At 44.2% G+C, this 21,563-nt stretch overlaps 1 long non-coding RNA gene across 2 annotated transcripts in view; it reads right to left on the minus strand.

Moving 5' to 3' along the window:
• LOC309363009 overlaps positions 1–21,563 on the minus strand; it is a 77,682-nt gene that overhangs the window by 44,966 nt on the left and 11,153 nt on the right. For both annotated transcript variants that reach the window (XR_014165145.1, XR_014165146.1), the window contains exons 2-4: positions 8,086–8,225; positions 2,928–3,024; positions 1,753–1,993 (exon numbers count right to left, since the gene is read on the minus strand). This is a non-coding gene — a long non-coding RNA (uncharacterized lncRNA). The remainder of the gene's footprint in view (positions 1–1,752; positions 1,994–2,927; positions 3,025–8,085; positions 8,226–21,563) is intronic.

The following is a 21,563-nucleotide window of genomic DNA, read 5'->3' on the forward strand; positions in this document are numbered from 1 at the left end:
ACATCCTAATGGGAGAGCTAAACGGGGTTACTTCACTGGAGCTAGACAGAACAGAAAGAGTCAGGAAATCTAGGAAAGGGAGACTGCCACATTCATTTTTCCAAATGGTAGAAAACTTAAATTTAAGGGATAAATGGAGATACAAAAATCTGAACAGGAATCAGTACACACATATTTCAGAAGCTAAACATTCAGCTGGAAGAATTGATGGTATATGGGTAACAAATAATTTACTAATTATTAATACACAAAGTCGACATCCAGCCAAAAATATTAACAGATCATAATGCAATAGTTTTGGAATTTAGGAATAAAGGGAAGATAAACAAAAGGTGGAGACTGAACAATAATTTATTTAACGATGAAGAGATTGTAAACAGAGCACAAGAAGCACTAAAAGATTTCTTTGAAATAAATAAAATACAAGACACTGACATTAGAATAATATGGGACACGAGAAAAACCTTTATAAGATGATTTTATATACAGCAAACATGAGATATAAAAGAATACAAGAAGAAAAATTAGAACAAATAAGAAAAGAGATATCACTAAATGAAAAATAATAGCTAAAGAACCAAAAAATAAGGATGCAATACATAAGATGAAGGTATTACAAACCCAAATCCCATCAATATTAGAATATGTGATTGAAAATAACATAAAATGGATGAGACAAATATCAAGTGATTGGGTGGTGAGAAATGATCTCTCTAGAACATGTGCTATGAATTATAAATGCTGTTGATACTTCCATGCTCAAGCTGCCCTAAGGATAATTTTCCTTTTGGTCATTGAACTCATATTGCACTCCTTGCAAGAAATTAAAACTATTTGTTAACCCTGTGGATGGGAAAGAACCTGTCCTCCGAGATTGTCCTGTAAGCAATGCCAAACTTGCATGCCCATGGCACAGGGAAAGCAGTTAAAAGTTAGAATAGGCAAGTAAATGGACGAAATGTAGGACCACCGCTAGTATAATGTGGTGAGCGGAAGAAAAAGAAAGAAAGAAAGAAAGAAAGAAAGAAAGAAAGAAAGAAAGAAAGAAAGAAAGAAGGAAGGAAGGAAGGAAAAAGAAAGAAATCCCACAGTGTAAGATTTCCCTTTCTGGGCTAGAATAAATGCATAGGCCTTCAGTCGTGTACCCACATAACCTCAGAGTATGCCCCATTGAACCAGACTTATTTTAGAAAAGTACAGTGCTGTAAGCTGGATTCATAGCAAATGAGCTAAATGTAACACCCTGTAGAAATGAGACAAGCTAGTCATCACGATTAAAGTCCATTAATTTCAATGGGAACCGAGATCAACTCATTGAACCCAATTGGGCTTAATGAATCCCTTCATTTCACTGCACTAGGATCTGTCTGCAGCTATTTCCAACTGGTCTGCTTGACAGACTTAAAAGCTCAGTTGATAGTTTGAGTGCAAAAATTACATTTTTTCACTTGCCTACTTAAAGTTTGCATCGTCAGCTCATACACACAGTGGGTTGTCCCTTTTTTCTGACTTTACTGAGAATTAGACTTATTTTGATGAATAGCTTTTCTAAGGTTTACTTAGGGTTTTTCTAAGTTTTACTTAGAGTAGAAAATGACTTCAGTTAGGTCCATTAATTTCAATGGGTCTACTCTAAAATTAAACTTCATAGAATACCACCCTTTATAGTTGACTTCTGGTCTAATACTGAGGGTTGGGGGGTCAACAAGAGTTTTTCTAAAGGACTCTAATCTGTAACTAGTTAATGATTACCTGTTGATAAACTGAGAGTGAATCTTTAATCATGTGTTGAAGGCACTGAGTTGCAAATTCGCCATCTTGAAATGGTGGTGGTTGTTAGTCTTCCTCTGAACATGACAAAGCATGTGGTAATGGCTCCCCAAAAGCAGGCTTGAGAGACAGAGACCTCTGCTTATAGGTCTGATTGGATCATTTCCTATTTTGTAAGATGCTGAGCCTGTGCTGGACAGCAGAAGACATTGTATGGATATTTCTGATGTACACTTGATGTTTTAGTTCTGTTATGAAGAAAGTTCTGCTAGTAAAATTTGAACGATGTTTCCACAGGCTTGGACAATGTTGAATTTCCAAAGGAGTCAGTTCTTGTGCTTCCAGTAGCTTCAAACTGCGCAATATTTAATATCTGCAACACATACTCCCCTTATTAAAGATAGAGGTGGTAGGGCCAAATTATAGTGAAATGACTAAAACCACCTTGTAAGTCACTGGCTTAGCTGAGATTTCTCTTCTGTCCTTCACATTTTAAGCAGGTAACTATTATGCAACACCAGCCTTTTTGAAACGGGCAAAAGTTCTATTTTCATATATATGGGCTCTAGACCTATGCAGTGGCTGAACAAGAAGGAACAGTTGGCCCTATATTGATTTAGCATTCTCAAAGGAGTGATTTTTTAATGCAGGCCATATGGTGGCTACAGCTGTGTATAATATGCCTTTGCTTTCTCAACCTTTGCTAGGATACATGCATTAGTGTATTGGCGCACCAGTTTTGGAGCTGGTAGAATGCCATTTTGTGTGAGAAACCTGGACATAAACTGCCAGGAAGAGATTTCAAAGGATCAAGTGGGCATTCATTGCTCACATTTTCTGCAAGGGTTGTTGTTGTTTTTTAAAAAACAAGACTTTAAATTGAGGAGCTTCAGCCAATGCATCTGAAAATATAAGTCAAAAATAAAAATAAAAATGTTAAATCTAGCACTCTTGGGCATTAGAAGAATTAGCTTATGATCTAGGAAGAACTCCACGCCCCTCCCCCCCCCCAGAGAAGATGAATCCTGTACTGAAAACCTGTGACAGGATGGAAAATAAGAGCAGATAGGGTATTGAAGGATTAAAGACAAGCTGAACTAAATGCCACCTAAATGCCAACAACAAACAATTTCTAACATTCTCAAAGCAGAACTTACATAAGAATGAGGCAGTGAAAGCAGATCATATCCTTTTAAATCTTCACCAAAACCCGCACCCCACAAGCACTATGATCACATATTCTCCAACATTTCCCTGATGAAAATAGGGACGTCATATTACATAATAATGATGATGATGATTTTACTTTTCAAACCCCACCCATCTGACTGGGTTGCCCCAACCACTCTGGGCAATTTCCAACATATATAAAAACACAATACAAGCCATTAAACATAAAAAACCCCTTCTCTATACAGGACTGCCTTCAGATGGCTCCAGGATCAGATAACTCCATACCCTCCAACATTTCTTTGATGCAAATTGGGACGTCCTAAGGAAAAGCAGGACATTCCAGGATCAAATCAGAAACTGGGAAAGCTTCTGAAAAGATGGGACTTTCTCTGGAAAATAGGGATATTTGGAGGGTCTGTGATCGGAGAGTGTTTGGTGAGATTTTTGCCCTGAATTAGAAGCTACAGCTCTCAAAAAGCAAATTCCAGCTCTCCCCCTTCTCCTGGCTTTACACGGTATTGTTTATATTTTTTTCTATCAATCTGGAGGTGGGCTGTCTGTCTTAGATTACATGGAAGGGATTAACACCCCACCACCACCACCAGATAACCTTGGAGGGGCATCACCTAGGAGGAACTGTGCTTTGGTATGAATACACCATCCTCTATTTGGGATTTGGACAAACTGCTCGGACAGCCCTAGTAAAAAAGTAAAGGTAAAGGACCCCTGGATGGTTAAGTCCAGTCAAAGGTGACTATGGGGTGCGGCGCTCATCTCACTTTTCAAGGCAAGGGAGCCAGCGTTTGTCCACAGACAGCTTTCTGGGTCATGTGGCCAGCATGACTAAACCGCTTCTGGTGCAATGGAACCCGTGACGGAAACCAGAGCACATGGAAACTCCATTTACCTTCCCACTGCAGCAGTAGCTATTTATCTACTTTTACTGGTGTTCTTTCAAACTGCTAGATTGGCAGAAGCTGGGGCAGAACAGCAGGAGCTCGCCACCGTTGTGGGGATTCCAACCAGCAACCTTCCGATCAGCAAGCCCAAGAGGCTCAATGGTTTAGACCACAGCGCCACCTGCGTCCCACTAGTAAAGACCTGACAATAAGTCAATTGAATAGTTTCACAATATGTTTCCCTATGGCTTTCGAAAAATGTTACTAGTTTTATTCAAAGGAATGTTTGCTTTTTCCCCCTTCATGATTTCTGAAATATCCTGAGCTATCTGTTTCAAGTTTCTGCAAAATGCCCGTGGTGTCAGCAGCGAAGGATGACCGGCTCACACATGACAATGGAATGTGGTACTTGCAGGTTTTAACAGTGTGCAGTTCTGTGCAAAATGAAGATGCATTGCTCTAGACATCTGGTAGACGTCTGCCAGAGAGCCGGGGCCACTCACAGCTTTCTCGAGCATGTCCGCAAGCATTCAGATACTCATGTTTCCTTTTTGCACTTTATGTATCCCTTGTAGGAAGCACCAGGGTAAACATGACTATAAAAGTGTGAATCAGTCCATGGAGAACCGGAGCTGGTGGGAATACAGAACTGTGATTGTTTCTTTCTCACCCCCCATGCAAACAATGCTCTAACATTTCCATTAAACTGCTGCGTGTTTGTGAAGCCAGGAGCATTAAATTTTTCACATTTGACAATTCAGTGTGCAGCGTGTGGTATTTTTCCTCCCTTGAGCAAATCAACGCAGGCTAATTTTTCTTTTATTTTTTTGAAAACACGAATGAGCCCTTTATCTCTATTCCTCAAATGCCACACTTGCACCAGTAATTCATGACACCTGTGTGTTCTGCAGTCCTGGTCGCTTCAGTCCCAAGGAACGCTGTGTTCCAAACTGGGTGTCCGCTCCTCGTTTTATTTGTTGCTGGCTCTTTTTTTGTACAGTGATAAATGCTTGGTAGGAGTCAGAGTCCATCAACCTCTGTGTCTGCCACCATCAATCACTGGCCTGACTTGGTGTAGCAGTTCTTACCCTTTGCCTCAGAGCTCTTAAAAGAACGTAAAGTCCTGACCAGTGTGGGATTTGGTCAGACTAAATAAGGCTTGTCACTCAAACTGGAGATATGACTCTCCACCACCACTAGAGGGGTTCTGTTTCATCCAGGGTCTGGTGAATTCACACACAACATTACTCCCTTCAATTGCTCAGCCCAGGATTTCTTAAGCAGCCTGCCAGTCTCCATTAGATTGTTTCTAGCTTCTCTCAAGGTAGTATTTATTTGTTTAAAGTCTTTATATTACATTTTCAGTCACAAAGGGAACTCAAAGCAGTTTACATAAATCAGTCAAAACACTGGGCTGAATCTAATGCTGTGGAAGTGGAACTCTGATCCTCCGATGGGACTTCCTTTATTCTCATCTTACACCCCCAAAAAATCTACTCTGGAGGTTCCACCAACCTATTTGGGGCCCTTCCTACTCTACAGTTCTATGACTCTATGAGTAGTCCAAACTAATTGTTGAGTAGTCCAAACTAATTAGTTGAACTAATTTATCATATTGTTCCATTCCAGGAAAACTCCCAATTAAGTGACATTGAGAATGTCTCTAGAAACTAGGGACTCAGCTAGATTGGTAAAGAAAAAGAGATTTATATGCGTTGTATATGCGATATAACACTGTGACACCAGATGGCTCTGTGGAGTCCCGGATTTCCCTACCGGATTTCCCTGTATGAGTTTACAACGCGTTTAACTGAATTGCTTCTTTGACTTGTCTAGATCCAGCCTAGCTGTCACCCAACATGCAGCAGTGATTCCTTGAACTATGGGTCTTTACAGAGCTTTATTTCATCCGGAGCTCACGGAAGCTCAGTTCCGGCACCTCTCAAGTGGGCCGTTCTAAGAGAATAAGGGATAAGTTCATGGTGAGCTCCAGCACCTCTTTTTCTAGAAAAACAGCCCTGGATCTTTATCACATAAAATAGTCTAGATCAGCCTTCCCCCAAGCCATGTGTCCTCCACATGCATAGAGGTATAATGTGCTGGCAGAGGCTGATGGGAATTGTACTTCAAAATATCTGGACAACACCAGGTTGGTGAAGGTTGTAGACTTTGTAGTTTACAGTTCAAAGGGATAAATGGTCATTAAGAAATCTGAGAAGAGAGGATGCCAAGAAACAGGGAATTATGTTCACATGTGGTGGGGGTGTAAATATGTACAATTTTTTTGGCAAAGGGTATTTAAGGAGATCCAGTAGTGATGTATGGAAGTGAGAGCTGGACCATAAAGAAGGCTGATTGCCGAAGAATTGATGTTTTTGAATTATGGTGCTGGAGGAGACTCTTGAGAGCCCCATGGACTGCAAGAAGATCAAACCTCTCCATTCTTAAGGAAATCAGCCCTGAGTGCTCACTGGAAGGACAGATCCTGAAGCTGAGGCTCCAGTACTTTGGCCACCTCATGAGAAGAGAAGACTCCCTGGAAAAGACCCTGATGTTGGGAAAGATGGAGGGCACAAGGAGAAGGGGACGACAGAGGATGAGATGGTTGGACAGTGTTCTCGAAGCTACCAGCATGAGTTTGATCAAACTGCCGAAGGCAGTGGAAGACAGGAGTGCCAGGCGTGCTCTGGTCCATGGGGTCACGAAGAGTCGGACACGACTAAATGACTAAACAACAACAACAACAATTTAAGGAGATAACAGAAATCACTGGGTTAAAGCTGACCAAAAGTCCAGAGGTAGCATTATTATCAATTTACAATGGGGTGGAAGATTTGCAGGCTTGCTCACAAATTTATTGACAGCTGCATGAATTATTATAGCTAGGAGTGAAAGGGGCAAGCAGAATATAAAATGGAAGAATGGTATAAAGAGGTGTGGGATATAGCTATTAATGATAAGTTAACATGTGCCATTAAGGTAAGATGGGGAATATGCATGAGAAATGATTTTGAGGAGATATGGAAGGCATTTGTAGAATGTGTACTGTTAAAACAAAAGGGGTCAAACCATCACAAGAGTTGTTGAAATTTTGGGAGGTTGGATACAGTAGTTATAATGGAATGGTCTCGGTGGTGGGGTGCACATTTTTATTCTTATTTATCTATGATTATTACTTTGTCAAAATAACATAGCATAGCATAGCATAACATAACATAACAGGAAAAAAAGAAAAGAAATCTGAGAGGGTGTAATCTTTGGGGGGCACAAACCGGTTATTTTTGTAAATGGTCAGCACATTCACCAAATTACAGTGGTACCTCGGGATGCGAACAGGATCCGTTCCGGAGCCCCGTTCGCATCTTGAATAGAATGTAAGACGCAACGGTGCGTCTGCGCGTGTGTGGGTTGCATTTTTCTGCTTTTGCGCATGTGTGTGACATCATTTTGATCGTCTGTGCGTGCGTGAGCGGCAAAACCCGGAAGTAACATGCTCTGTTAATTCCGGGTTGCTGCAGAGCGTAACCTGAAAGCGCTTAACCTGAAGCACATTCAACCCGAGGTATTCTTGCCAAAGGATAAATTACCTCGACATACACATTTGCACCTTCCTTGATAGGGCAGCTAAATTTTATACAGAACTTCTGTATCCAAAAATGGGGGTGGGGTGGGGTATGGTTAAACAAATTGATTGTTTTCCATTAAGTTGGCCTATTCGTATTAGGTATGTCACTCAAACGTGTCTAGAGCCAGCTTGGTGTAGTGGTTAAGAGCAGTGGACTTGTAATCTGGGGAACCGGGTTTGATTCCCCGCTCCTCCACATGCAGCTGCTGGGTGACCTTGGGCCAGTCACACTTCTCTGAAGTCTCTCAGCTCCACTCACCTCACAGAGTGTTTGTTGTGGGGGAGGAAGGGAAAGGAGAATGTTAGCCGCTTTGAGACTCCTGAAGGGGAGTGAAAGGCGGGATATCAAATCCAAACTCTTCTTCTTCTTCTAACGTCAACAGTGGACAGAAGAATGGAACATGAATAGGAGGCCTGCCAAGCAAATCATTATGTGGCTGTTGTTTAAGGAGTTTGTGATATTCCTTAACCTGGGTGAAGCTTAATTAAAGTCAATGAAGCAAAAAAAAAAAAAAGTGTTCAAAAACAGATTATTTTCTATCGCTTACAAAAAATGATAACATGTGCAGCTTTAATGGGAATGTGCTTTTGTGGGGGACCCTTTAAGCTAATCCCCGCCTGTCAATCAGAGGTATCTGCATAGTGATTTCCACCCCTCTTTGGTTCCAAAATATTGCACAATGGATTCATTTCACTAGGCCTCCATCCATGGCAGCAAAGTCATGTGTAATCGAAAGTTCCTCTGGGAAATCAGATTTCTAGACGGAACACAGCAAAAAAATGCATGAAGATAAACAGACAGAGCAAATTTGAGACTATTATCTAATATGAGAACAATACTTCCTTTATAACCAAGGATGTGTGGTTAATAGCTTGCTGCATAAAGTGATGGTCCCTGTTGCCTTGTAAGGGGCAGCAGTACAGCCAATCTTAAATAAATTGACTCTGGGTCTTTTGGGTTGGACTGCCTACACAAAGGATGCGGATGGCGCTGTGGGTTAAACCACAGAGCCTAGGGCTTGCTGATCAGAAGGTCAGCAGTTTGAATCCCCGCAACGGTCCCTGCAGTTCGAAAGCACATCAAAGTGCAAGTAGATAAATAGGTGCCGCTCCAGCGGGAAGGTAAATGGCCTTTCCGTGGGCTGCTCTGGTTCACCAGAAGCGGCTTTCGAACTGCTAGGCTGGCAGGAGCAGGGCCCGAGCAATGGGAGCTCACCCCGTTGCGGGGATTCAAACTGCTGACCTTCTGATCGGCAAGACCTAGGCTCTGTGGTTTAACCCACAGCGCCACCCGTGTCCCTTTCAAAAGGCATAGTTGATTACAAAAATGGAGTCTTTTCTCAGGGCCGGCACAGGCAGACATCCATCTGCATCTAAGACATGGTGAAGAAGAAAGCTGAGGGAGAGAAAGGCTGCAGCAATTTATTGCATTCCCTTCAGCATGTCTCTGATGAAAATAGGGATGTCCTAAGGAACATCGGGACATTCTGGGATCAAATCAGAAACTGAGACGGCTTCTGTAAATCCAGGACTGCCCCTGGAATATAGGGACTCTTGCAAATCTAGAAATAAAGCTCTGTGGTTGTTTGCCCCTAGACTTACTAAATGTTAGATATTTGACTGCTAATTTCCCACAGATGGAGACTGAGGTCTTCAATGTGGCGGCACATTGATGCACAATGATGCAGATAACTATGGAAATGTAGTTCTCATTGCTCCCAGTGAATGGTAGATGTCCAGGAATTTGAGACCATTTGACTCTTTCGGCCATTAAGCGTAAGTAGTATATATTTCACTAGCTGTCCCTTGATCAAATGTAAATACTGTATGATTTTAAGGACATTCCACATGGCAGGAATCTATGTGAAAAGGTGGAATTTACTGTGAAACGTGTTGAGGAGGCTTATTGTTAAGTCAAGTGTGGTCAGCATAAAATGTTCCTCTTTAGTCGGTTTTTCTCTTTTAAAGGTAACAGGTCAGGAACACAGTCGCACTTCTCCTCCTGAAAGCCTTTTATTAGTAACAGGAGATAAAAAAGTGAAATCAGTTTAATTAACCACACCACTCTGCCCGAAAATCCCAAGCAGAAATTAAAAGTGGTTCAGACTAATGATTTTGTATTTACTCCATTGGGACTTTCTTTTGCCCTGCTGTGGTTAACATAAACTTTGTTATTTTAAAAAGCTTAATCAGGATTTTGTGCTACTTCTGATTAGGGTTTCCCTCTTGTTTTTGGTTCCCCCACCTTTGAAAAAACAACAATTATCTCCTGCTGCACTTTATTGGAGACAAACGATTTTATAGCAGAGTTCAGGATTGTAATGCAGTAGCAAAATTTGTCACAAATGTAAGAATTGCTCTTATCCCACGCAGGTTGCACTGTGGTCTAAACAACTGAGTCTCTTGGGCTTGCCGATTGGAAGGTTGGCAGTTCGAATCCCCGCGATGGGGTGAGCTCCTGTTACTGTCCCAACTCCTGCCAACCCAGACCCTTGGAATTCTACTCAATATTGTTCCAGAGCAGAACTCTGACGTATAGTTAGCAGAATAAAAACTTAAATATGTTGCAGGATTTCCCAAAAATAGACCAGAGGCAATTCATATTTCATCCAGCAGCGCTTTACTGCTACTGAAGGCAAATGAGCATAATGGTCACAAATCCAACACATTCAGGATTGGCACAGTCCGTAAGAAATCCATTTGCAGCAGACTTAATTAAACCTACAATAACTTATAATACGACTAAATCTTAACACTGTATACAGAACACCACACCAGAAGGAAGAGAGATAGAAAGAGAAAAGATGAAGGTGATAGATTACATGGGATGGCAGATGAAGGTGATAGACTACATGGGACTGGCAGAAATGACTGGCAGAATCCGAGACCAGGGAAGAGAGACGGCGGAAGAAGATTGGAAGAAATTTAAGGACTATCTTAGGAAATATTGCAAAATTAATGAATGTTAGAATGATCTTGGTTTAGAGATTAAGTGGTTTTCAGCTGTAATGATTAAGTAAAAAGAAAAGAAAGGATAAAAAAGAATTAAATGGAAACTAAGGGAGAGGATTTGTTGAATTAATAATGAAATTGGATTACAGAAAGGGGAGGTATGAGGAGGTCGGGGAAGTAAGTTATAAGAAAATAAGGGAACAAAACCTCATTTGTTTTTAAATTGTTTTTAGTTTTTTGTATTTTGTCTATTTTATATATGTTATTTTTCTGTGTTTGTGTTTGTTTTTGCTATTGTTCTTTTTTCTTTGTTTTTGTATAATTTCTAAAAATACTTCAATAAATATCTTTTAAAAAAAAGAAAAGAAAAGCAACCTAGCAGATTAAAACCATATTTGTCAGAAACAAGAAAACTGACGAAAAGCACTGCCAGAAGAGCATCGCATGACATACTGCTGTTTTGCCATAGGGTGAACATGCTGTCTGTAAAGTATTGTGCTTACAGGAAACAAAGGCGAAAAGGTGGGTATGACAGGAATTCGAGGGAAGAACACAAGACACATCATATGGGGACTTCCAGAGAGGAAAAATGGCGGGCGCCACGGCAGCTGTAGCTCTTGAAGCCAGCCAGAGGAAACTGTACTACCAGGCTGGCTCCGGGCTGCTGCTGCCACATTTCCCGAGGACAGATCTGCAAATCTGGGGACATTCCGGGGACGGAATTTATCTGGGAACAGATTTGCAAATCCGGGGACTGTCCCTGGGAACCGGGGACGTCTGGTAACCCTAGGCAAATCCCACCTTAACAGTCCCAGAAATGGAATGCATTCTAGACCACTGCTTGCAAATCCCTGCCATCAGATGCATTCTCAGCAGCATGCAATTGAAAATCAACCTAGCAGATTAAAACCATATTTGTCAGAAACAAGAAAACTGATGAAAAGCACTGCCAGAAGAGCATCGCATGACATACTGCTGTTTTGCCATAGGGTGAAGTATTGTGCTTACAGGAAACAAAGAAAAACAGGTGGGTATGACAAACAGACAGGAATTCGAGGGAAGAATGAGACAATGGTGCTCAGCTTCATAAGAAATGATCCCAGCATGGACAGTTTCCACATTCTTCTAAAATCTTCTGCAAGCTTTGTTGTAAACAAAAGTTTGACAAAGAAATCTGAAAGGTTACTGGGATTTTGCAATGCTGTAATGAAGAAACTGGACCTGAAATTGAATCTAAGGTGGGGAGTAGAACAGTTGGAACTAGATTTAACCGGTTCCAACCGGCCTGAACCGGTTTCAACCAGCTTGGACCGGTTTCAATCAGGTTGGACCAGTTCAAACTAGATTCAACCGGTTCCAACTTGCCTGAACCGGTTACAACCAGCTTGCACCTGTTCCAAGCAGTGTGAACCAGTTCTAACTGGCTTCAACCGGTTCCCAACAGTCTGGACTGGTTTCAACCAGTCTGAACCAGTTCCAACCGGTCTGAACCAGTTCTAACTGGCTTCAACCGGTTCCAACCAGTCTGAAACTGTTCCAACCAGTCTGGACTGCTTCCAGCCCTCTTGGACTGGTTCCAACCGGTCTGAACCGGTTCCAACCGGTCTGAAACAGTTCCAACTGGTCTAGACTGGTTCCAGCCCTCTTGGACCGGTTCCAACCGGTCTGAAACGGTTCCAACCAGTCTGGACTGCTTCCAGCCCTCTTGGACCGGTTCCAACCGGTCTGAACCGGTTCCAACCGGTCTGAAACAGTTCCAACTGGTCTAGACTGGTTCCAGGCCTCTTGGACCAGTTCAAACCGGTCTGAACCGGTTCCAACCGGTCTGAACCAGCTCCAACCGGTTTAGACTGGTTCCAACCAGCTTGGACTGGTTCCAACTGGTCTAAACTGGTTCAAACTGGATTCAACCGGTTCCAACCGGTCTGAACCGGTTTCAACCAGCTTGGATAGGTTCCAACCGGTCTAGACCGGTTCAAACTAGATTCAACCGGTTCCAACCGGTCTGGACCAGTTTCAGTCAGCTTGGACTGGTTCCAACCGTTCTGAACCGGTTCCAAATGGTGTGAACCAGTTCCAACCAGTCTAGACCGGTTCCAAACAGCTTGGACCACTTTAAACCACTTTAACCGGTTCCAACCGGTCTGAACCAGTCAAAAACTGAAAAGTTTAATAGAAATTGTATTGTGGAATGATTGTATGGAAAATTAATAAAAAAAACAGTTCCAACTGGTTTAGACTGGTCCAGCCCCCTTGGACCGGTTCCAACCGGTCTGAACTGGTTCTAACTAGATTCAACCGGTTCCAACCAGTCTGAATAAGTTTCAAAGCAGACTGGACCAGTTCTAACCAGTCTAGACCAGTTCCAACCAGCTTGGATAAATTCAAACCGGCTTTGACCGGTGGAATCCAGATTCAACTCGTTTAAACCAGTCTGGACCGGTTCCAACTAATCTAGACCAGTTCCAACCTACTTGGACCGGTTCAAACCAGCTTCAACTGCTTTAAACTAGCTTGGACTGCTTCAAACCAGTCTGGATTGGTTCCAACTGGCTTTGACCTGTTCAAACCGTTCTGACCTGTTCCAACCGGTCTAGACCAGTTACAAGCAGCTTGGACCGGTTCCAACTGGTCTGGACTGGTTCCAGCCCTCTTGAACCGGTTCCAACCAGTCTGAACCGGTTCCAACTGGTCTGAAACAGTTCCAACTGGTCCAGACTACTTCCAGGCCTCTTGGACCAGTCCAAACCGGTCTGAACCAGTCCAAACCGGTCTGAACCAGTTCCAACTGGTCTGAACCGGTTCTAACTGGATTCAACCAGTTCCAACCAGTCTGAACCAGTTCCAACCAGTTCAGACTGGTTCCAATCAGCTTGGACCGGTTCCAACCGGTCTGAACCGGTTCTAACTGGCTTCAACCAGTTCCAGCTGTTCTGAACTGGTTCCAACCGGTTTGAACCAGTTCCAACCAGTCTACACCATTTCCAAACAGCTTGGACCACTTTAAACTGGCTTCAACCAGTTCCAACCGGTCTGAAACAGTTCCAATCAGTCTAGACTGGTTCCAGCCCCCTTGGACCAGTTCCAACCGGTCTGAACTGGTTCCAACCAGTTAGAACCGGTTCCAACTGGTCTGAAACAGTTCCAACCAGTCTAGACTGGTTCCAGCCCTCTTGGACCAGTTCTAACTGGTTTGAACCGGTTCCAACTGGTCTGAAACAGTTCCAACCAGTCTAAACTGATTCCAGGCCTCTTGGACCAGTCCAAACCGGTCTGAACCAGTCCAAACCGGCCTGAACCAGTTCCAACTGGTCTGAACCGGTTCTAACCGGTTTTGACTGGCTCCAACCAGCTTGGACTGGTTCCAACTGGTCTAAACTGGTTCAAACTTAATTTAACCGGTTCCAACCAGTCTGAACCGGTTTCAACCAGCTTGAACCAGTTCCAACTAGTCTGAACTGGTTCTAACTGGATTCAACCGGTTCCAACTGGTCTGAACCGGTTTCAATCAGCTTGGACCGGTTCAAACTAGAGTCAACTGGTTCCAACTTGCCTGAACCGGTTTCAACCAGCTTGCACCTGTTCCAACCAGTCTGAACCGGTTCTAACTGGCTTCAACCGGTTCCCACCAGTCTGAACCGGTTCCAACTGCTTGAAACTGGTTCAGACCGTCTGGACTGGTTCCAACTAGTCTAGACCAGTTCCAGCCGATTTTTGAGTGAACCAGAGAACGTCAGGTTTTTGCTGCAATTGTGACCACGCGGCTTAGGGATTTTTTTCAAAAAAAAGATTTTCTGTAGGTTAAGGCGTCGAGGCCTGATTGTTTGACTTATAATAAAATCCCTTCTGTTTTCATCGCCAAACTTTCAGGGGAGCATTTGCAATAGTGCGGCACCATTTTTGAGTGAATTGCACAATGTCAGATTTTTTTTGAAATTCTTTCCCCGCGTTAGGGATTTTTTCAAAAAAAGATTTTCCGCAGCTTAAGGCGTCCAGGCCTGATTTCTTAGCCTAGGATAAAAAACCCTTCTGTTTTCACCGCCAAACCTTTCAGGGGAGCATTTGCAACAGTTTGGCACCATTTTTGAGTGAATTGCAGAATGTCAAATTTTTGGTGAAATTCTGGTTAGGGATTTTTTTCAAAAATAAATAAATAAAGATTTTCCACAGCTTAAGGTGTCCAGGCCTGATTTCTAAGCCTAGGATAAAAAGCCTTCTGTTTTCACCACCAAACCAAAGAAAACAAAGTCCCTAGCAGAGAGGACTGGCAAACTCAGCTGATAGACTATTCCGAGATGGCAAAACTGACTGGAAAACTCAGGAACCAAGAAGGCAAAGACTTCAAGAAAGAATGTGGGGGGGGGGGATAATTTATTTAGGAGACAACTGGAAGCAGATGAAAACATTAGCAGGATTTTAATAACACTTGTGATGTAACAATCACTATGGACAATATGGAGAGATACAAAATATGGCTCATGAAATAATATGCAGTTGAAAGCATAAGACCCTTGGAGGGGATGGTGGGAAGTCTGGAGATTCAGAGAAATCTCTAAATATGGATATGTACTTGGTATTATTATAACTTTATGCTTATAAAATCAAATAAAAATTATTATTTTTAAAAAAAAGATTACTGGGTTAATAGTATGCTTGTATCATCAAGCTTACAAGGGAATATGCAATAGGGATAACCCCTTTCTAAACAAACATAATGGGTACAGTATATTCTAAATCTAAATATTATTTTTTGTTGTATGAGCCTCAATTTAAGGTCCAGAGACGGGTGAGGTTGCTGGGCTGGAGGTGTCTTGTTTTTGTTGCACATTCATTTAAGAGTGTGTCTTTAGGTTGCAGCAATGCAGTGACACTGGGGAAGAATTTCAGAACACCTAATAAATCGGGATGATATGTGAATGCTCTGTTATCGATCCACCGCTAATGCACTTTTATTGTGTCAATGACATGTTGTAGTATACACTTGAAAAAAAGTGGGGAGGGAATAAAGTCTGGACCGGCCTTTTACCTCCATCACGAACTCAGCTTTGGTTCTGCACTCTAGCGATAATAACTCTGTATCACTCTCCAGGGCTAATGTAAAGATTGTTGGGATAATTTAGGAAAGGACCTCAATATTATCCATCTATTTTGTTAAATCCCATCCCTCCCCCCTTTTATATTAGTGGTCTAAGAGCACCTGTCTGTAATCATAATTGGTGCTGCTTTTAGTTTCTGCCCTTGAATTTAAAAGGTTGGAGAGTGTGAAAAATTTCCACGTTCCCTTTCAAAGAAAGAAAATGTGGTTCCAGATGGGGACTTAATATTGCAAACATTGAGATACCAAGAACTGGTAATTGGCAAGTTGTGTTTGTGTTTTTTAACTTACTTCGAGGGGTAAATCCATATTAAAAGGTGGGGAGGGGGAATACAGGCTAACGTCATGTGGATGCTGGGATCGGACGGACTTGCATGCATGGAAAGCATGCATCTGACAATAAATATAATTTCTTTTTATATTTGTTCCTGCTCTCCTGTGCCCATTCGCAAATACGCTGCTGCTTCTTTGCCTCCCTTTCTTCCTTTTTTAAAATAATGCTAATTAAGTCACGACTTCAGAAGGAATAAAGAAAGAGGAAGGAGCAAAAGAGCACTGGCAGAATCTCTCACGTTTCTGCTGCCACCTTGGCATCCAGCGGTAAAGGAAGCTGAACAGTCTTGGCCTCTGCGTGCAATTTGCAGATGGTAACATTAAGATCTGTTTGCGTGTTGAGTCCCACAATTGCCACCCCCAAAAAATTCACACTTCACACATCAATTTTTGTTTAGGTTTTTGGCATAATTTTGGCCACAACTTTATTTAAATACAAAAATGTGAGTGGTTGCTTAGGCATTGGTTATGACTATCTGTCCATGCCCTCAGGGACAGAGCTGGCATTCCGGACACCAACGGAAGCCAGGGTGGGAAACAAGTATTGGGTGAGAAAGTGAAGTCGGGCATCAATCTCCCACTACTCACCCTCATGTTCCTGTGGGGCTTGCACGGCCCAAGTTCAACTCCATGAAAAAGGACGAAAGAATGGCAAGCCCCTGGATTCCTTTAACGGAATTCCCATCGCATCATTTGGAGGGGTAGGCACTTACCCCTCCAAGCACCAATTTAACCAATGCCTAACCGCCAACCTTACAAGTTGTGACGATTTGCTACGCAGTAGGCGAAAACCATATGGCACCAGCCAATCAGCCAGATGGCAAAATTCCTACCAGGCCCCCGCACCAAGGCGAGCGACCCCATGACAGGCATAGCAAGGTCAAGCGAACCGTAGAACCACCCCATTAAGGGGAGGGAGGGCGGGTGATCCGATGCAAAACGGCCAAGAGGACATCTAACGTCTGTCCCCTGTATTTAAAGACTCTGACCCCTCCTCCAATTTGGCAACAGCAAATCTGCCCCAGCAACCCAATCTTAACCCCTTAAGAGGCTTGGGTCTCTCACCAATCTGCCTAGTCATGGCATGGTGGCTTGTTACCCCAACCGCAACACGTGCTCTCTGTTAGGGAGAACACGCTTTGCGTGTTGAGTCCCACAATTGCCACCCCCAAAAAATTCACACTTCACACATCAATTTTTGTTTAGGTTTTTGGCATAATTTTGGCCACAACTTTATTTAAATACAAAAATGTGAGTGGTTGCTTAGGCATTGGTTATGACTATCTGTCCATGCCCTCAGGGACAGAGCTGGCATTCCGGACACCAACGGAAGCCAGGGTGGGAAACAAGTATTGGGTGAGAAAGTGAAGTCGGGCATCAATCTCCCACTACTCACCCTCATGTTCCTGTGGGGCTTGCACGGCCCAAGTTCAACTCCATGAAAAAGGACGAAAGAATGGCAAGCCCCTGGATTCCTTTAACGGAATTCCCATCGCATCATTTGGAGGGGTAGGCACTTACCCCTCCAAGCACCAATTTAACCAATGCCTAACCGCCATGGAGCCCACAGCTCACCGCCAAACCACTCACAACCCCAACCAAGCTCTCAGCTTGGCCACCACTGCACCCAGCCAAGCCTCATTCCCTGAGGCCGAAAGATGCACACCATCATCTCTGAAAAGGGATATAGCCTGAAAACGAATTGTAGGATGGGAAATTACGTCTCCACCCAACTCTCCAACCTTTTTTGCCACCGCTTTATTGATACGTTTTCTGGCCCTCTCTGTGGCTACCGGGCAACGACTGCCCATCCAAATGCGTCGGTGCAGTAGTTTGGACCAAAATATTTTTGCTGTCGGCACCCATGCCTGCAGCGTCTCCAAAATTGCAGCACGTAGTGACAAGCAGTCCATGGTCACCATGTCGTTCTCGCCCAGCTGCACCACAATAGCAGGTGGCGGCCCCTCCAGGAGCAACTGCCTCCGGATACTTGGCTGGAACTCTGACCAGCGCATTCCTCATCTGGACAGCCAGGACAACCGAACGTGTGGAGGAAGGCCGAGATCTGGACCCCATCCAGATTGCCGTGCTGCGACACCAGCCCAATGGACGATACTGTGCCCCACCATCCAAATGCGGACCACCGCTAAACCTAATAAAAGTATAAAATAAAAGCAGTGTAAGATACCAATTGTCGGCGAACATAACCTTTGAACGCATTTGATTTCCAGCGACCCAAATCCTTTATTCTGGCAGCTGACAAGCCCCAGTGGGCAGCTGTCGTGGCAGCCCCTATCCTAAAAGAATGGGGGGGCGAAACCTTGTGCTGTGCCGCCACAAGCCAGAATCGCCTTACGCATCACCTTTGCAAACTAGTGTCTTGATAGGGGCAAACCATTCTCATGCCTTAGCAGAGGCCCCATTGGTTCACGACTAGCAGCACCTGACCTCAGCAAGGCAGCACTGATGACTGGGGCCCACCATATCGTCAGTACCAGCAAACATTGTGGGGGAGCAAAGAATCCCAAGGCAATCGCATCCCGCCAGGTGTCGTTCCCCTTAGGGGAAAGATGCACCCCACCTGCCCTAAAGAGGGCAACAGCCCTGAAGAAAATAGCAGGGTGCAATATTACAGAACCACCTAAAGCAAGGACCTATTTTATTTTATTTGTTATTTTATTTTATTATATTTACTTTATTTTATTCTATTGTCCCCCGCCTTATTAACATGCTTTCTGGCCTGCTCAGTGGTAGTTTGTCTAGGCATTGGTTCCCGACTAGCTGCACCTGACCTTAGCAGGGCAGCACTGACGACTGGGCCCCACCATATCGTCAGTACAAATAACAGCGTGGGGGAGCAATGAAACAGGATCAGACTCAAGCTCACCCCCAAATGCTCCCAGGGACTCTTGTGTGGCCCTACCCCTCGAAAAGGGTCGGCAAAAGCATAGCGAATCCTTGGATTCCCTTAATGGAATATCTTTGCGCATTGGAGGGGACATGTGCTCCAACCCCCCCTCTAGACCACCTTGAACCAATGCCTTAAGTTATTTTGAGTCCAGGGAGAGCTGCCATTAACTCAATCCAAGCCCTCTTGCATGCAGGAATGCAAACTTATGCTGGAGGAAGACAGCAAACATTCTCGCCCAGCTGTACCACCAGCACTGCGGGAGGATCCGCACAGGTCACACTCGACTACACCAAAGGAAGGATCTCCTCCCAAAGCATTCCCCATCTGGACATCCAGTAAATGTTCACATGGGCAGGAAGACTGAGATGGCGCCCCAGTCTAAACTCGTCAACATGCTTGCCAGCCTAGTGTACGATGCTGTGACCCAAATGTGCACAGCTGCTCCTATGAAAAAAGGAAATAACAGACAAGCATCAGCACAGACATCATTTGACACTTCTTGATATAACCCTTGTCAGCGTAAGGCTTCCAATGACCCGTATTCACAATCCTGTCTACTGACAGGCTCCCAGTCTGCAGCCTTTTCAGCAGTCCTATTCGAAAGGAATGAGGCATGTTCAGCGGTAAGCAAGACGCAGGCCGTAATAACTGGTGCACGACGTAAGCACATTGGTGCCTGGCTAACGGGAACCCATTTTCATGCACTAGGAGCGGGCCAGCCCCCAGGGAATGAAAAGCCAAATATTCTGTTATCCATAACTGGGCAAGGGCCCTCCTCACTTGTGGCGGGAACCCTGATTGTGGCACTCCTGCCCACTAAGTCTGTTTTTGAGTTCCCAATTCTAAAGACAAGCTCCAAAGGATAAAGAAAAGTCCTGAAGCAATAAGCCTCCAGACTCTCAGCCCCATGCTGGCACCAACAACCATTTTCCCAACCCTCAGTGCGAAAATGCAATGGACTACTGAAAGGAATCTCGCCTTGATCTTTAACCAGCAGACAAGTTTTAACTTGTTGCAGATACTACATAGGTAAAATTGACAAACTTCCTGCCCGCTGTCCTATGAGGTTGGAGCCTATTCCAACCTTCCAAGGCCCTGCGCACTATAAACTTTATACAAGGGTCTCTGACAATTAAGCTTCAGTGTAACAGACATTGCAGCGGACTGAATTCTGATAGTTATAACAGCACGCCCAATCTGCAGCAGGTGGACCAAATACTGCAGGATCTGCTCAGAGGATGGGGGCTAATTCATCTGAATGGCCGAGGACTGCCAGCCTAAGGCTAAGAAATCCATCCAGGCCATCCCATAAGAGCTAAAAGCAGAAGGGGAAATGGAGGCTGCTGCTCTCTGTAAATACTAATTGTTGTCAAAATGCCACAGGTGGTCTGGAAAAGACTGGCAACAGCTGAGTCTGGAGCCCAGGATCTGAAGCGCTTCATCTGAAAATGGGATAGAGTGACAGCAACATCATTAGAGGATCCCGTAATTTGGAGAGTAGAAAGCACAATATTAAACCTTAAGCGGAGCAGTTCGAAAGCGTGAGCGGAGGGGCGGAGGATCTGCTGGAGCGTGAGGACTGTTTTGCCAAGACGCTCACCACTACCTGGCTATCAGACCCAAAGCAGATCCGATGGTCACTGAACTCCTCGGGCCACATGTGAACTGCTACTACAATGGGGAAAACTCAAGAAAAGTTATGTCACATGATTGCCTCACCACACCGGGCTTGAGGCCATAGCTTTGCACACCAGCGGCCCTTGAAATAAAACCAAAGGGCAAAGATCCAGCAGCACCAGCATGAACCTGAAAATCCTTGTGCAGGTTCAAGGTATCCTGCCATGCCGAACTACTATTGCATCCATTCAGGAATTGCTACCATCGCCTGATATCTGCCTTCACCACACTTGGTAGGCATACACAAAGGTAAGGGGACCTCAGGCCGCAGGCAGCCTGGCCTAGTGGGAAGATTAATTAAGTGACCCAGCAAGATCGGATCTGATGAAGCATCACTTGCTACAGAGGAAGTATTACAAAATAACTTCCTTCAAGGCAAACAGCTTCTCCATAGGCAAGTGGTTTGTTTTAGCAACGATATCCACTGGATCCCTAAATAAAATGGGAATAAGGGCAAAAGGTATTGAGCTATTGCTTGCCAGCTTCCAGCCCCCGCTTGGGCAGGGGGCATCTTGTGCTGCCATCATGATATGTAAATTTACAGGGCTGACGCTGGCCAGAACCCCTAAAGAAGTCCTGACAAAGCTGCCGCCGAGCCAGCTTCCTTTTCCGACACACACTCTGTGCAATGCAACTACATACTCCGTGCAATGCAAAAAACACGCTCTGTGCAATGCAACTACACACTCCGTGCAATGCACACACAAACCCTCCGTGCAATGCAACTACATACTCCGTTCAATGTAACTACACACTCCGTGCAATGCAAAAGCACGCTCTGTGCAAATGCAAATACACACTCCGTGCAATGCACACACAAACCCTCCGTGCAATGCAACTACGCACTCCGTGCACTGAACACACCCTCTGTTCAATGCAACTACACACTCCGTGCAATGCACACACACTCCGTGCAATGCAAAAAAGACTCTGCAATGCAACTACACCCTCCATGCAATGCACACAGATTCCGTGCAATGCAACTACACACTCCGTGCAATGCACACACACACACACTCTGTGCAATGCAACCGCACATTCCGTACGATGCAACAACACACTCCGTGCAATGCAACAATACACTCCGTGTGCAATGCACACACCCCTGTGCAATGCAACTGCAAATCT

The sequence above is a fragment of the Podarcis melisellensis genome, assembly GCF_964234715.1.
Source record: "Podarcis melisellensis genome assembly, chromosome: 2".
NCBI classification, from domain to species: Eukaryota; Metazoa; Chordata; class Lepidosauria; order Squamata; family Lacertidae; genus Podarcis; species Podarcis melisellensis.